Source organism: Narcine bancroftii, chromosome 5, assembly GCF_036971445.1.
Source record: "Narcine bancroftii isolate sNarBan1 chromosome 5, sNarBan1.hap1, whole genome shotgun sequence".
NCBI classification, from domain to species: domain Eukaryota; kingdom Metazoa; phylum Chordata; class Chondrichthyes; order Torpediniformes; family Narcinidae; genus Narcine; species Narcine bancroftii.
The window spans coordinates 106828408-106844474 of record NC_091473.1 but is presented as its reverse complement, the minus strand read 5'-3'; the positions used below and the strand labels follow the sequence as shown (position 1 = coordinate 106844474).

General features: G+C 37.8%; 1 protein-coding gene and 1 long non-coding RNA gene across 5 annotated transcripts in view; one reads left to right on the top strand and one right to left on the bottom strand.

The window, feature by feature from the left end:
* eps15 (epidermal growth factor receptor pathway substrate 15) overlaps window positions 1–16067 on the top strand; it is a 152541-nt gene that overhangs the window by 75159 nt on the left and 61315 nt on the right. The window lies entirely within an intron of this gene.
* LOC138763832 (uncharacterized) overlaps window positions 4239–16067 on the bottom strand; it is a 59577-nt gene continuing 47748 nt past the window's right edge. For both annotated transcript variants that reach the window (XR_011357852.1, XR_011357853.1), the window contains one exon: window positions 4239–5402. This is a non-coding gene — a long non-coding RNA (uncharacterized lncRNA). The remainder of the gene's footprint in view (window positions 5403–16067) is intronic.

Sequence of the window (16067 nt, the reverse complement as noted above, 5' to 3'; positions counted from 1 at the left end):
TGTCTTGTACCGTTTGTCAGAATCCCCACGAGCATTTTCTGCAGCAAGGCTGTTTGCAGCAGGCACCATAACTTGATCAATAAACACTTTACATGACATTGTTCAGATTGCAAATTGTTATTTGCCCCAGTTACTATGAAGCTATGAATGGAGCTGGAAAAGGGAGAGTAAAGGGTGAACTGTTTATCTGCTGATTGTTAAAGATAAAATATTAGAAGATATTCTTATCGTGATTAGCTTCAGTGTGAAATTCTCTCCTTGACCATCACACCAGATTTCATTTACATGACGCAGTATCATGGATAGCTCAAAGAAATGTAGCTGCATTGTTATTGTGGTGTAGAATTCTATTCAAAATGAATGACTGCATTCTGTTTCTAATAGACAGCTTAACCAGGAGAGCTATAAGAGCAAAGCTAATATTTTTGCTTGTTAGTTGTTCATTGAGCTTTTAAGTGGAGTATTGCAATATGTAGAATTTAGTATCCTTTAATTATCTCTTCTATTCATTTGTGTCTTTCATTTTATCTCAGATTATATTTGGCTGTGTTTTATCATACCAGCTTTGGAATGTTTGACTTTTGAAATTGTAAATTATCATTATTCAAATATAGAAAAAATTTAGTTTGCTTTGCAATTTTTAAATACCAAAGGGTTAAATACAGTAGGCAATAAAAACATGCAAGTATTAAAAAGTGAAAATTTTTCTTGAGTGGCGACTGCAGATATCAGAGATATCAGGTGATTTGGGAAAATTATCAAACAATTGATGTTGACTAATCTTTGGTCACTTCAGACACCACCCATTCTGTAGACCAAATGTCAAGTTGTTTGACTGCAACACTTCTGTTTTCAACAGACAATAATGGAGAGTCATGAAACAAAGCCTCGAGATTTTCACACAATGTGTGAAGGAGAATGATCCAGATGAAAATTGTGCATCTGAATCCAGGTTTCAAAATGCATTTGGTAAAGGACTTTTATTTTGCTCAACCATCCTCTTAGTGGAGCAGGTGTATCGTTCAGGGGATGATATGCAATCGGAGAAATCCTTGTATGTAATTATGGTCAGTTACAATATTTCTGTTGAATAATTTGGACTCTAGAGGATGGTTGTGTGTTCAGATATGTAAATTGTCACTGATGAAATATTCCTTGGGTAAATCCATCTCTCTTAATGATTACTGAGTTCAATAAAAAGTTTGTAAATTGTTCATGAATGTTAAGCTGGTTACTTCTGTTTTCTTCAAAGTTTGCTTTCCATCTGAACTTTAAATTGTGGTCTTTAGCATAATGGATGTGAACTTCAATGTTATTTAGAATACAAGAGGGAAATGTTGTGCGCTGTCTATTTCAGTTGTGGACTAAGTCCCCATTCAAGTACTGTTTTTTCACTTTCTTAGGGCATCCCAAAGTAATTTAAAGCCAAATGCTCCTCATTTAAGAAATTCAGCATCAATTTTTACACAGCAAGGTCTCATGAACGTTGACAAAACTGACAAAATTATTTGTATTAATGATAATGGTTGAAGGATAACTATAGTGAAGGCTCAAGAAAAACACAGTTCATCCTCAGATTATAATGTGTGATACATCTGTCCACTGAAAGTGTTTGATGGAGCTTCAGATCAATGACTCAGATAATACTTGTGGTAGTGCAGTATTTCCTCTTCTTGGTACTTAACTCTTCTGGCACTGTGCAACAAACTTGGGAATGGAGCAAGCAGCAAGAACCTCTGATTCCAAGGTTATAGCAATACCACTGTGCTATTAAAAATTCTATCCTAAAAGCCCAGCAAAATGGCTTAAAGTTCCAGTTCTTTGTTCAATTATGCTTGTGTAGCAGCAGCTACACTGCTAACTGAAGGATTGCACAACCAGATGGGTTGAGTTCAGTGAGCAAAAACGGATTTTTTGCAGGCTGCCTGGCTGGTCTTATACTCCCAGCCCGGACCTGGCTGAGAACCGCGCTGGGGGTGGGTGGGCCCTGACGTCACCGGGGCGTCACGTGGGTCCCCAAGTGCGGGCTTATGAGCCCGGTGCCGAGGTTGACGGCGCATTTTGGCTGGCTGCCCCGCCGCGTGCATGACAAGTAGGACCGGTTCGCCTGCCTAATGGCGTACCACCACACTTGAGACAATAACAGATGTAGTTATTGATGAAAGGCACCTGGTAACAAGCTAATATTTCAAACATTCAAAAAGGAACAGCCTAAATAAGTAAGACTTAGTCATGATAACATAAGAAATTGAAGCATATGTAGGTCACTTGACATTTCAAGCTGCTCCACCATTAAATGAAATCATGGCTAATCTTACACCTGTGATCATATCCCTCGACTTATACAGGGTCCATGAACCATAGAGAACCCGCCTTGAATGTGCTCATTGACTGAGCATCCACAATCCAATACCTTCAATTCTTAGAGAGTTCCAATGTTTGGGTTACTGAGAGAATTATGAAATTTTAGATGACTTTACTGTAACTTCCCAACATCTGTGGGTACAAGGATAGTGCCCAGAATCTGGTAAATAGTATTTTTTTCCACTGCTTCACCCTTTTTTGAACAAGGATAAACCCAATTCTAACTACAGTTAAATTAATTTTGATTATGAAAAAAAAGTTCTAGAAGTAATCGGGATCACAGATTAGAGAAAGCCAGCATGGATTTGTTGAAGGCAACTAATATAGTTTCATGATAAAGTAGAAGAAAGGGTCAATTGGGGAAATACAATTACTAAGGTAAATAAATATTTTAATTGCCTTATTGCAATTGAGATTGGAGGTTGTGCAGTAAAAGGAGCTGAAGTAACATAAATAGAACATTATGAAACAGAGACCAGTCAAAGGGAATCTTCGATAGGAGGAAAACGTAGCATGGAGTTTTTCAAGGGGCAGTATTACTGATTTGGCAATGGGCACAATTTTCAATTTAATAATAAAGAAAAACTTGGAAGCATTATAAACTGAAATGCAGACAGGCTGAAGTAATGAGCTAAAAATTGGTGGACAAAATTTTAACAGTGCTGCAAATACCATGACATTTTTTCATTTTCAAAGTGAGTATTTTCGCATTAATGTTTTCCATAGGCTATCATCCACTTGATTATGACTTGGTTAATTAACTTTTGCAACCCCATTTTTTATTGTGCCCATAGCATGAGATGAGAGGATAGTGTGAATTTCCATTCAGCACCATAATTCCTCTCAACTCCTCTGAGAAAGAGAAGCACAGTAAGGAGGATATTGTGGAGGGATTGTTTACTAAGTCAGTGTGGGTGGAAGTTGGAAACAGGAAGGGAGTGATCACTCATTTGAGAGTCGTCCCTAAATAGCCCTCAGGACACTGAGGAGGAGGTAAATAGGAAGATTTTGGAATGGTACAGAAATAGCAGGATTATTGTTCTGGGAGACTAACTTCCTAAATATTGACTGGCACCTCCTTACTGCAAGAGTGATAGAGGGGCAGATGTCGTCAGGTGTGTCCAAGAAGGATTTCTAATCTGGGAAGGACATATTACAATGGGACTAGGGAGGTACTGAGGAGATTAAATTGAGAACAGATGTTCTCATTAAGGGTTGTGGGGTGGGGGAGAAATCCATAGAAGTAATGTGGAGGATGTTTAGGGACCACCTGCATAAGGTTCTGGATAGGTTTTTCCCATTGAAACAGGGTAAATATGGTAGGATAAGAGAACTGTGGTTGAGAAAAGAGGTGAGACGACTAGTTAAGAGGCAGAAGGAAGCACACATAAGATTTTGAAAGCAAAAAAACGGGAAGGGCTCATGAAAACTATATGGTAGCCAGGAAGGAACTTAAGAAAGGACTTCGAAGAGCTAGAAGGGGCATGAGAAAGCCTTGGCAAGTAGGATTAAGGAAAACTCTATGCACATGTGAAGAACAAAAGGATGACTAGAGTGAAGAGGATGGAGAGTTCCTAAATGAATAATTTTCTCCATTGATCACCACAGAGAGGGACCTTGATCAATGTTATGTCGGTATAGAACAAGCTAATTGGCTAGAGAATGTTGAGGATAAGAAGGATAAAGTGCTGGATCTTCTTTAAAGCATTCAGATAGATAAATCCCCAGATCAGGATGAGATATACCCCAGATTACTATAGAAAGCGAGGGAAGAGATTGCAGGGGCAAGAACAATGATCTTTGGTTTTTTTCAATCAATCTTTTTATTAAGTTTCAGATTGATAAACATAAGAATGATACAAAGAGATCGGTTAACATATAAACACAGACATCGAGCAACATTTGTAAACTGAGTCTCCCAATCTCTTAAAGGCCAAACATGAAAAGGAATCAAATTTTATTACAAAAATATCTCCAAACTAAGAAACAAAACAAAAGCTCTGCTACCATGTTTCAGCAGTTAAACAATTAATTCTGGCTAATTTCTGGTTAATTCTGCTCCTCTGCACTCTCAAAAAAAAAGTTGAAAAGGATTGGTAAAGGATCAACTTAAATCAATCATTGTTAGGATTCTTTGAGGATATAATGGGTTCGGTGTGTAGAGGGGAACAGGTTGATGTTGTATATTTGGATTTCCAGAAAATTAGGTCATAAATTAGATCAGCCATGATCGTATTGAATGGCGGAGCAGGCTCGATGGGCCATTTTTGGCCTACTCCTGTTCCTACTTCCTATGTTCCTATATGAAAATGTTGAATAAATAACCTCCATGTTTCTTCAAATTTAATTGAAAGGTCAATAGCACTACATCTGTTTTTTTCTAAATTTAAACATGCTATAGTTTGGGAAAACCATTGAAATGTAGAAGGTAGTTTAAAGTATTTCCATTTGAGTAGAATGGATTTCCTGGCTATGAAAGTAACAAATGCAATCTCATGACAAGCTGAAGCGGATAAGTGGCCGAAGTCCAAAACTGTCCAAAAAGTTCAGTGATAGGATGAGGTTGTAGGTCAATGAGCAAAACTGCTGAAATAATAACAAAAATATCTTTCCAATATTTTTTCAAGGAAGGGCAGGATCAAAATGTATGTGTCAGGGAATCCACCCCAGAATTAGATCTGTCACAGATAGGATTTGTGTGGGAGTAAAAAGAAGCTAGCTTGTCCTTGGACATATGGGCCCTGTGAACCAGCTTAAAATGTATCAAAGAGTGTCGAGTACACATTGAAAAAATGTAAACTAATTTGAGAATTTTCTCCCATGTCTCCATAGATAAAGCCATCTGAAGTTCTTTTTCCCATTCATTCTTAATTTTGTCGGAAATCAATGGACGTATTTTCAGGATCAAATCATAAATTGTTGCTATTAAGCTCTTCTGAAAAGGATTTAAAAATGAAATTTTATGTGTAACTTCGGTCTGATGTGGTATCGGAAAAGTAGATGAAGTAACATTTAAAAAGTTCCAAATCTGTAGATATCTGAAAAAAATGTTCATGAGACAGTTATCGATAAATAAATTGCAAAAACATACTATTCCCATAGTATTCCATAAAAGAAAAGCTTGATCAATTCTAGATGATTGGAAGAAAAAATTAGATATTTGACAAGATAAATTTGTTCAATCCAGAAAATTTACGAAATTGAAATCATATTCATATTGAATGTTTTATAATTGGATTCGTTATTTGTTTATTCAATTTAGTGAGTGCAAAGGGGAATGAAGCCCCTAAAATAGGAGCCAATGAGAACCCCTGCACATACCTACACTCAAGACTCACCCTTCGTGGACATTGAATTTCATCCAAATTTTGGGTCCAGAAAATTATATACCGAATATTAATTACCCAATAGTAAAATCTAAAACTAGCCAATGCCATACCACCATCCTTTTTTAATTTCTGTAAATATTTCTTACTTAAACTAGGGTTCTTATTCTGCCATATTTAAGAAGAAATTCTAGAATCAATAATATAAAAAAAACTTGGTGATGAAGGTTGAATCCTTATGCTTCTTAGTGATTTTGGCACCCAAAGAAGTAAAATGATTGTTAACCTGTCTAAATTGAAATTGTTCATAGATTGGAACATGCATATTTAATAGGAAAAGCTCACTTTTATTGAGGTTCAATTTATAACCAGAAAAACTACTGAACTGAACAAGTAATAACAGTACTGCAGGGATAGGTTTCTCAGGGTTAGAAGTATATAGTAACAAGTTATTTGCATATTGTGATACCTTGTGTATCCCATCCCCATGAATAAATATTTGGTGAATCTCAAAGAACAATTGCCAGGGGTTCCAGGGTGATATCAAATAATAAAGGGCTCAAAGGAAAACCTCAAAAGACCCTAAAAAAAATGGGACATCTCTGATTTTTGCAAAACACAAAAGCCAAAGGTGAGTGGTTTATCAGTTTAATCCAAGAGATTAATTTTGGAGTAAAGTTTAATTTTCAAGCATATTAAATAAATACTCAATTCTGTCGAATGCCTTCTCATCATCAAGCGAGATAACACATTGTGGAGTTTTAGATGAAGGAGAATATACAGTATTTTAAAATCTCCTAATAGTGAAATGCAAATAACAATTCTTGATGAATCCTGTTTGATCTTTAGCAATGATTTGTGGAAGGACATTTTCTGATCTAATAGCCAATATTTTAGAAAGATTTTTAGAGTCCACATTCAATAAAAAAAAATAGGTCTATATGAAGCACATTCACTGGGGTCTTTATTTATTTTTAGGGATTAAAGAGATCCATGCTTCATAAAAAGATTGTGGTAATTTACCTACAAACAGGGCATCCTTAAAGATTTTACATAACCAAGAAGCAAATAGATCGAAAAAAGATTTGAAAAATGTCTACTGTATACCCATCCAGACTCTGTGCTTTATCAGAGTTCAGAAAAAAGATTGCTTTCTATATTTTTTCCTCCATGATGGGGGCATCTAATTCTGTGCTTTCATTGAATGGCAATTTTGGAATTTTCATTTTCCTTTAAAATTCAAGCATTATAGTGGAATCATCAGAAAATTCTGATAGGTGCAAAGAGGCAGAAAATTCTTGAAAAAAAATTTATTAATTTTGTCATGACCAACCGTCAAACTACCATCTTGTTTATGAACTTGAATAATCTGACATTTAGCCGAAGCAGCTTTCAATTGATTAAGCCAGAAGTTTACCAGATTTCTCAGCATGTATGTAAAACTGACTCTTAGTTTTAAGTAATTGACTTTTAATCGGGTATGTTAGCAACAAATTGTGTTGCATTTGAAGTTCAACACTCTCTTTATAACGCTCCAAATTAGGAGCAAAAGAATAATTTTTATCAATTTCTTGAATCTTATCAACCAATGTACGTATTTCATTAATAGTTCTTTTTTTTCCAATCCAGCAGAATATGAAATAATTTGCCCATGGATATAAAATTTAACGGTATCCCATGGAGTCCTGCTGGAAATTTCTTCATGGAATTAGTTGTGGAAAAAAAAAAGGCAATCTGTTCTTCAATGAAGTAAATAAAGTTTAAATCCTGAAGCAGAGTAGAATTGAACTGCCAAAACTTGGCTCTGGAAGTTACATCGGCTAATTTAAATGAAAGTTTCAGGGGCACATGATCAGAAACAGCAATTGCATCATTACTTCCAATCATAAACCGATGGAACTAATCAAGTGTCGATAAAAAAAGTAATATAAAATATTCTAGAATATTTGTGATAAATATGAGAAAAGAATGAGAACTCTTTATCATTGGGATATAGAAACCTCCAAACTTCTAAAATTCCAGAATCGACTAAAAAAGAATTAATGAAATTAGTGGATTTGTTTGGAAGTGCCTGATTGGTCACAGACCTGTCCGTAGAAGGGTTTAAACAGCAATTGAAGTTTCCTTCCATAATCAACGTTTATTCGTTAGGAAGTTAGGAAGAGACGCAATAGATGCTTGGAACATTCGGCGTGTAAACATTAACCAGTGTGAGCCAATAATTATCAGGAATCTGCCATTTGGATCTGAGATTATTTTAAAGTGAATAAATGAAATCGAAGGATCTCTAAAAATAGAAACTCCTTTCACCTTCGCCTGTGAATTAGAATGGAATTGTCCTTTCCAAAACCAAAAGAAATGGTGATTATCTTCCTTCCTAACCTGGGTCTCATGGGCAAAAATAATCTGAACATTTAATCTATGAAATATTTTAAAGGTATTCTTCTGTTTGAGGAGAAGATTAAAATTTAAAGGAGAACCGGAGGTTATGACAATGCAGACAAATTTGTAGTTTCAGGTCAGCCCAGATGAAAAAAACTACTCGAAAAACCCCACCCACCACCACCCCCAAATGCCTAAAAACTGGCCAATAGGCAGCCAGTAAGGACTGGAGAATGGTAAATGTAGTCCCCTTGTTTATTAAAGGTACTAGGGGGAATCCTGGGAATAATACACCAGTGAATCTTGTGTCAGTGATGGGGAAACTGTTGGAAAGGATTCTTAGGGAGAGAGTTGATGAGCATTTGGAGAAGCACAATGGTTAGTGTAGCAGTTAAACTAGTACAGAGCCAGAGACCGAGGTTCAAATCCAGTGCTGACTGTCTGTAAGGAGTTTATAAGTTCTCCCCATGTCTGCATGGGTTTTCTCCAGGTGCTCCAGTTTCCTCCCACCTCTATAAATGTACAGGGGGTTGTAGGTTAATTGAGGTATATGTGTGGCATGTGCTTGTGTGCTGGGAGGGCCTGTTACCTTGCTACATATCTAAATGTAAACTTCTCACTGATAATTAGCATGGCTTTGTGAGGGGCAGGAACCAAACTGAGTTTTTTTGAGGAAGCGTAAAAAGAAGTTGATGAAGGAAAGGAGTAGATGTGGTGTAAATGGAGTTTGGTACAACAGTTGACAAGGTTCCCCAATTGAAAGTCATAAGGCATGGAATCCTTGGAACTTTGGTTCTGTAGATTCAGAATTGGCTTGCCCGTAATATGAGTGAAGTAGTAGATGGAACATATTCTGTCTGAAGGTTGGTGACTAGCAGAGTTCTGCAGGGATCATTTCTGGAATCTCTGCTCTTTGTGATTTTTTTTTTTTAATGACCTGGATGGAGAAATGGAAGGATGGGTCAATTAGTTTACAGATGACATGAAGGTTGGAGATGTTTTTGATAGTGTAGAAAGTTGTCATTGGTTATCGATGAGGTAGTAACGGCATGACTTGAGAGGAGAGGTTATAACAATAAGTATTTACTACTTTAAGTGGGAGCTCTGTACATGGTGGCCGTACTGCACCTGGACTCCGTTGAACTCCAGTCCACCAATCCGGAGCTTGGGCATGTGCAGACCTCTACCATGCATATGGTGGCTGCAATGCAATTGAACTGGTCAACGTCCCCTTTCTGTAGTAACTCCCAACATAACAGTTCTCAAGTTAACATTACACATTGAATACAACAAACATGGCTCAATCTTTGTACTTGGGGTTTGGTTTACAGATACACCTGAAGCACATCCTTTAATAGTCCTCTGTGGAGGTAGAGGCCTGTGGTATCTCAACCTGAGAACGTACACTATCCTTTATCTTTGGTGTGGCTACTGCGGGAGTACCACTGTCTTTAGGCTCAAGTCCTGTGTTCTGGTACACAGTCTCATCAGGATCGTGTTGAATTAGGACTAGGTCCCTTACAGGAAGGATGTGTCATCGGTTTCTCCTGTACACTTTCCCTTCTGATTGGACCAGGTATAACCTTGGCTCCTGGCAGGTTTCTTCTACCATGCAAGCCTGGTCATAGCCCTGCAGAGTTTGCATCCTGATGACTTGTCCCTCTGTCAAAGCCTTGGCCTGCCTTGTCATAGCACTCCTTCTGTGACAGTCTTTTGCTCAACAGCTGGGCCTTGATCTCCTATGGATTTCTCATTTGGGGCTCTAGAAGCTTCCTTGCCACAGGTAAGGTCATGCGCGTCTGTCTCGACTGAATCTCTGCGCCAGAGACCCAAGAGTGGCGTCACAAGGGATGTTCCTCAGGTTAATCTGATTGAGGAATATGTCCATTTTCTCTCTGTAGGAGTTTTCCAAGAGCCATTTTGCACTTCTTACAGCTCTCTCAGCCACCCCATTGGACTGTGAATATTCAGGGCTGTTGGTGATGTGAGTGAAGTTCCACTCTGCTGCAAAGTCCTTAAACCTTTGGCTTGTAAACTGTCTGCTGTTATCTGATAGCAGGGTGTATGGAGCTCCATGCACTGAGAAATGCCTTTTCAACTTGGTGATGACTGTTGTGGAAGTAGCATCAAGTAACAGGTCTATTTCGTACCACCCCGAATACGAATCAACCAACACTAGGTATTGCTGACATCATCACTCGAAAATGTCAGTTGCCACAGTTAACCAAGCTAAGTCTGGAACTGGGTGAAGCTGTAATGGTTCTTTCTGCTGGTGTGGCTTAGTGCTGTTGCACACCGAGCAAGCTTGCACTCTTGGTCAATGTTCTGAACATTTAAAAAACTATGTCCTTTGCCCTCCATTTTCTTGCCTCTGCACCTGAATGTCCTCTGTGCAGGATGATGACATATCTTTTCTACAATGAGTTGGGAATCCCACCTCTCTGGCCTTTCATTTCGATCCCTTCCTCTAAAAGCGGCTTGTCACGGAACAGGATGTAGGGGTGCACTGTAGGTGGCAGACTGCACTGCTTGTTCAGCCAACCATCCTTGATGAAAGTGCCAAGGGTCTTTAAAGTAGCATCCTCTGCCATGTGTCTCCATAGCTCCTCCAGGTGAGACGAGTGACTTGTAATTACGACAAAATTGTCCTCCTCCTTGTTGGACAGTGGAGTCTCTGGGGGCACGAGACAGCATGTTGACTAGGTGCATTTATTTTTCACACTTGTATACCAGGGTGATATGGTATTTCTGAAGCCTGAGCATCATCCTCTGTAACCTCTCTGGTGCTGCATGTATGGACTTTTTCAGTATTGTGACTAGAGGTTGGTGATTGGTCTCTCTGGTCACTGGCTTACCATAGTCATTAAACTTGGAACAAGCAAAAATCACTGCTAACAATTCTTTTTCAGTTTGTGTGTACCTGGTCTCTGTATCGGTGAGTGACCTCAAAGCATAAGTCACTGGCTTTCCATTTTGCAAGAGTACTGCACTGAGCCCATACTGCAAGGTGTCACAGGTCAGAATTTCAGGCTTTCAGATGATGTAATACAACAAAACTGGTGGGCATGACATGTGCTTCTTTAAAGTGTCGAAAGCATTTTGTTGCTGCACATGCCAATTCCACTCCACATCCTTATGCCTAAGCTGTCTCAATGGAGCCATGAGTTCACTTGAGTTTGGGATGAACTTACCCAGGTAGTTAACTATACTGAGAAACTTCTGTAGGGCTGCAACACCCCCTGGCATCTTGCTGATTGCCTTCGTTTTTGATGCATCTGCTTTCAGGACTTCCTGGTAAAAATGTGGCCAACATAGCCCGGAACTTGAGGGGGTTGAGCCTCAGGTTCACCTTTCTGGCTTGGTTGAACACTTTCTTTAAATTGGCATCATGTTCCTCTACTTTCTTGCCGCCCACGGGTATGTCATGAACTATGATGGCACAGGGGTACCCAGCAAAAATCTGTTCCATGGATCTCTGGAACACTTCACGGGCCAAATTAATTACAAATGGCATGGCACAAATCTGTACCGACTGAAACGAGTGCTGATTGTGGTCAGTAATGATGATTTATGGTCGAGTGTGATCTGCCAAAAGGAGTTTTTGGCATCTAAGACTGAGAATATGGTTGCACCAGTCATTTGTACAGCACCCTCTTCCACGGTGCACATTGGATGGTGTGGTCTCTTCAGGGCTGTGTTGAGGTTCTGTGGGTTAATGCATATCTGGATTTCTTGCCCGTCCTCCTTGTTGGCAGCTATCATAGAGGACACCAATTTGCTCGGCTCTAAAATGACTTCACTTTCTGCAGGCTTGACACTGGTGTCTGAAAACTTGGCACATTTCCTTTCTCATTGCATGGTCACCTCTGCAGTTGTTGCACTCTGTAAAGGACGATGATATGGTTTGGTCTGGCTGGTTCTTCCTCCTGGTCTCCAGCCATTGTTTCTTTGCAGATCCTGCCTGTACTGCATCAATGCTCGTGGTAAGCTGCTGTGGAGAGGCTAACTTTTTGCTGTTCTCCTCAGTCATTTCATAAATCAGACAGGTAGAGGTGGCCTTCGCTAGCATAAAGCCATTGTCATGCAGAAGCAACTTCCTCATGCTGTCATTATAAAGGCCACAGACCAAACTGTCTCAGAATAGTTCCTCACAGAGCATTCCAAAGTTGCAAGTCTTTGCTCCTACCTTTAAATTGCTTAGATATGAATTGATAGATTCACCAGGCTTTTGATCTCTTGTATTAAATTTGTGCCTTTCCATCATGATATTCATCTGTGCATTGCACATTTCTCTAAATTTCTTTTTTTTTAAATTTTTTATTTTTCACACTATGAACTATACTAACCAAAATGCACACAAACATTTCCCTCTTGAATATAGTGTCATTTTCTCCCCTTTTCCCCCCCTCCCTTCCCTCCCTCCTTCAACCCCCCCTCCCTACCCACTCAATGTTCAACCTATATGAAACATTAAACCCATTAAACAATGTCATCACACAATGAAAATAAACAAGAAATTTGTATTTTCTACTTTTACATGCTGGGTCAGTTCGTTTTGACGTCTTCTCCTGTCATTTTAGGCGGTGGAGGTCCGCGGTAGGACTTCTCTGTTGTGTTCCATGTACGGTTCCCAAATTTGTTTGAATACTGTGATGTTATTTCTTAAATTATATCTTATTTTTTCCAATGGAATACATTTATTCATTTCTATGTACCATTGCTGTATTCTCAGGCTATCTTCTAATTTCCAGGTTGACATAATACATATTTTTACTACAGCTAAGGCTATCATAATAAATCTTTTTTGTGCTCCATCCAAATCGAGTCCAAGTTCTTCTTGTATTACTTAGAAGAAAGATCTCTGGATTTTTTGGTATGTTGCTTTTTGTGATTTTATTTAATACCTGGTTTAGATCTTCCCAAAACTTTTCCAAATTGCATGTACTGTTATTCCCGTTTCCTTCTTACAACGAAAACATTTGTCTAATACTGTTGGGTCCCATTTATTTAACTTTTGGGGCATGGTGTATAGCCTGTGTAACCAATTATATTGTATCATGCGTAACCTCGTGTTTATTGTATTTCACATAGTTCCGGAGCATAACTTTTCCCATGTTTCATTCTTTATCTTTATGTTTAGATCTTGTTCCCATTTTTGTTTGGGTTTACAGCTTGTTTCCTCATTCTCTTTCTCTTACAGTGTGATGTACGTGTTTGTTATAAATCTTTTAATAATCATTGTGTCTGTAATCACATATTCAAAATTGCTTCCTTCTGGTAACCTCAGTCTGTTTCCCAATTTGTCCTTCAAGTAGGTTTTCAGTTGTACCGTGAGTAGATAATAATTTATTTCCCGAAAAACAATTTTCTATTCTTTTGATCCCTTTTCTCTCCCATTCTCTAAAGGAAGGTTATCTATTGTGAAAGGGATTAGTTGATTTTGTGTCAATATTAATTTTGGTAGTTGATAATTTGTTTTATTCCTTTCTACGTGAATCTTCTTCCAAATGTTGAGCAGATGGTGCAGTACTGATGAATTCCTATGTAGCACCAGCTTTTCATCCCACTTATGTAGTATATGTTCAGGTACCTTCTCCCCTATTTTATCTAGCTCTAATCTGGTCCAATCTGGTTTTTCCCTTGTTTAATAAAAATCTGATAGGTATCTTAATTGTGTTGCTCTATAATAATTCTTAAAGTTTGGTAGCTGTAAGCCTCCTTGTTTGTACCATTCTGTTAATTTATCCAGTGCTATCCTCTGTTTCCCCCCTTTCCATAAGAATTTCCTTCTTATTTTCTTTAGCTCCTTGAAGAATTTCTCTGTTAAGGGAATTGTTAACGATTGAAACGGGTATTGTATCCTTGAAGATATTCATTTTAATGCAATTTACCCTTCCTATCAGTGTTAGTGGTAAGTCTTTCCAATGTTCTAAGTCGTCTTGTAATTTCTTCATTAATGGCTGATAATTTAGTTTGTATAGATAGCCTAGATTATTATCTAGTTGTATACCTAGGTATCGAATTGCTTATTTTTGCCATCTAAATGGTGATTCTTTCTTAAACTTGGTGAAATCCGCATTATTCATTGGCATTGCTTCACTTTTATTTGCGTTGATCTTGTACCCCGATACTTCTCCATATTCCTTCAATTTCGTATGTAATTCTTTCATTGATATTTCTGGTTCTGTTAAGTATACTATGATGTCATCAGCAAATAGACTGATTTTATATTCCTTCTCTTTTATTATTATCCCTCATTTTATTTTCTGTTCTTATCAGTTCTGCCAATGGTTCTATAGCTAACGCGAACAGTGAGGGAGATAGTGGACATCCCTGCCTAGATGACCTGCTTAATTTAAATTAATTCGATATATATCCATTTACTGTCTCCTTCGCCAATGGTCCCTTATATAATGCTTTAATCCAATTAATATATTTCTCTGGTAGGTTGAACCTCTGTAGTACTTTCAATAAATAATTCCATTCTACTCTGCATCTAAGGCAACCGCCACTGTTGGCGTCTTGTTTCCTTGTACTGCATGAATTAAGTTAATAAACTTACAGATATTGTCCATTGTTCGTCTTTTCCTAGTAAATCCAGTTTGATCTAGTTTTACTATTTTTGGTACACAGTCGGCCAATCTGTTTGCTAATAGTTTAGCTATTATCTTATAATCTGTGTTAAGTAGAGATATTGGTCTATACGATGCTAGTGTTAGTGGATCTTTCCCCGTCTTTGGTATTACTGTAATTATTCCTGTTTTGCATGAATCTGGGATGTTTTGTGTTTCTTCAATCTGGTTCATTACTTCCAGGAGAGTAGGAATTAATAAGTCTTTAAATGTTTTATGGAATTCTATTGGGAGTCCATCCTCTTACGGCGTTTTATTGTTCGGTAGTTTTTTTAATATATCCTGTATTTCCTCTATTTCAAATGATTCTATTAATTTATTTTGCTCCTCTTCTTGCAATTTCGGTAGTTCAATTTTAGCTAGAAACTCATCTATTTTGTCTTCTTTCCCTTCGTTCTCAGTTCGATATAGTTGCTCGTAGAATTCCTTGAAGTTTTCATTGATCTCTGTTGGGTTATATGTAATTTGTTTGTCCTTTTTCCTTGATGCCAATACCGTTCTTTTAGTTTGTTCTGTCTTAAGCAGCCAAGCTAGTATTTTATGCGTTTTTTCTTCTAGCTCATAATACTTCTGTTTTGTCTTCACTATGTTCTTCTCTACCTTGTATGTTTGTAGTGTTTCATATTTTACTTTTTGTCCGCCAATTCTCTTCTTTTTGTTGTATCTTCCCTTATTGCTAATTCTATTTCTGTACTTGCTATTTCCCTTTCCAGCTGTTCTATTTCCCGATTGTAGTCCTTCTTCATCTTAGTTACGTAACTTATTATCTGCCCTCTGATGAATGCTTTCATTGCATCCCATAGTATAAATTTATCTTTCACTGATTCCGTATTTATTTCAAAGTACATTTTAATTTGTCGCTCAATGAATTCTCTAAAATCCTGTCTTTTAAGTAGCATGGAGTTTAATCTCCATCTGTAAGTTCTCGGTGGGATGTCCTCCAGCTCTATTGCTAATAACAGGGGTGAGTGATCCGATAACAATCTAGCTTTATATTCCGTTTTCCTAATTCTCCCTTGGATGTGGGCTGACAACAGGAACAGGTCTATCTTTGAGTATGTTTTATGTCTACCCGAATAATATGAGTATTCCTTTTCCTTTGGGTGTTGTTTCCTCCATATATCCAAAAGTTGCATTTCCTGCATCGATTTAACCATAAATTTGGTTACTTTGTTCTTTCTGCTAGTCTTTTTTCCAGTTTTATCCATCTTTGAGTCCAAATTAAGGTTAAAGTCCCCTCCTATCAGTATATTCCCCTGCGTATCTACAATCTTCAAAAAGATATCTTGCATAAATTTTTGATCCTCTTTATTAGGTGCATATACCTTGAGCAAATTCCAAAATTCTGAATATATCTGACACT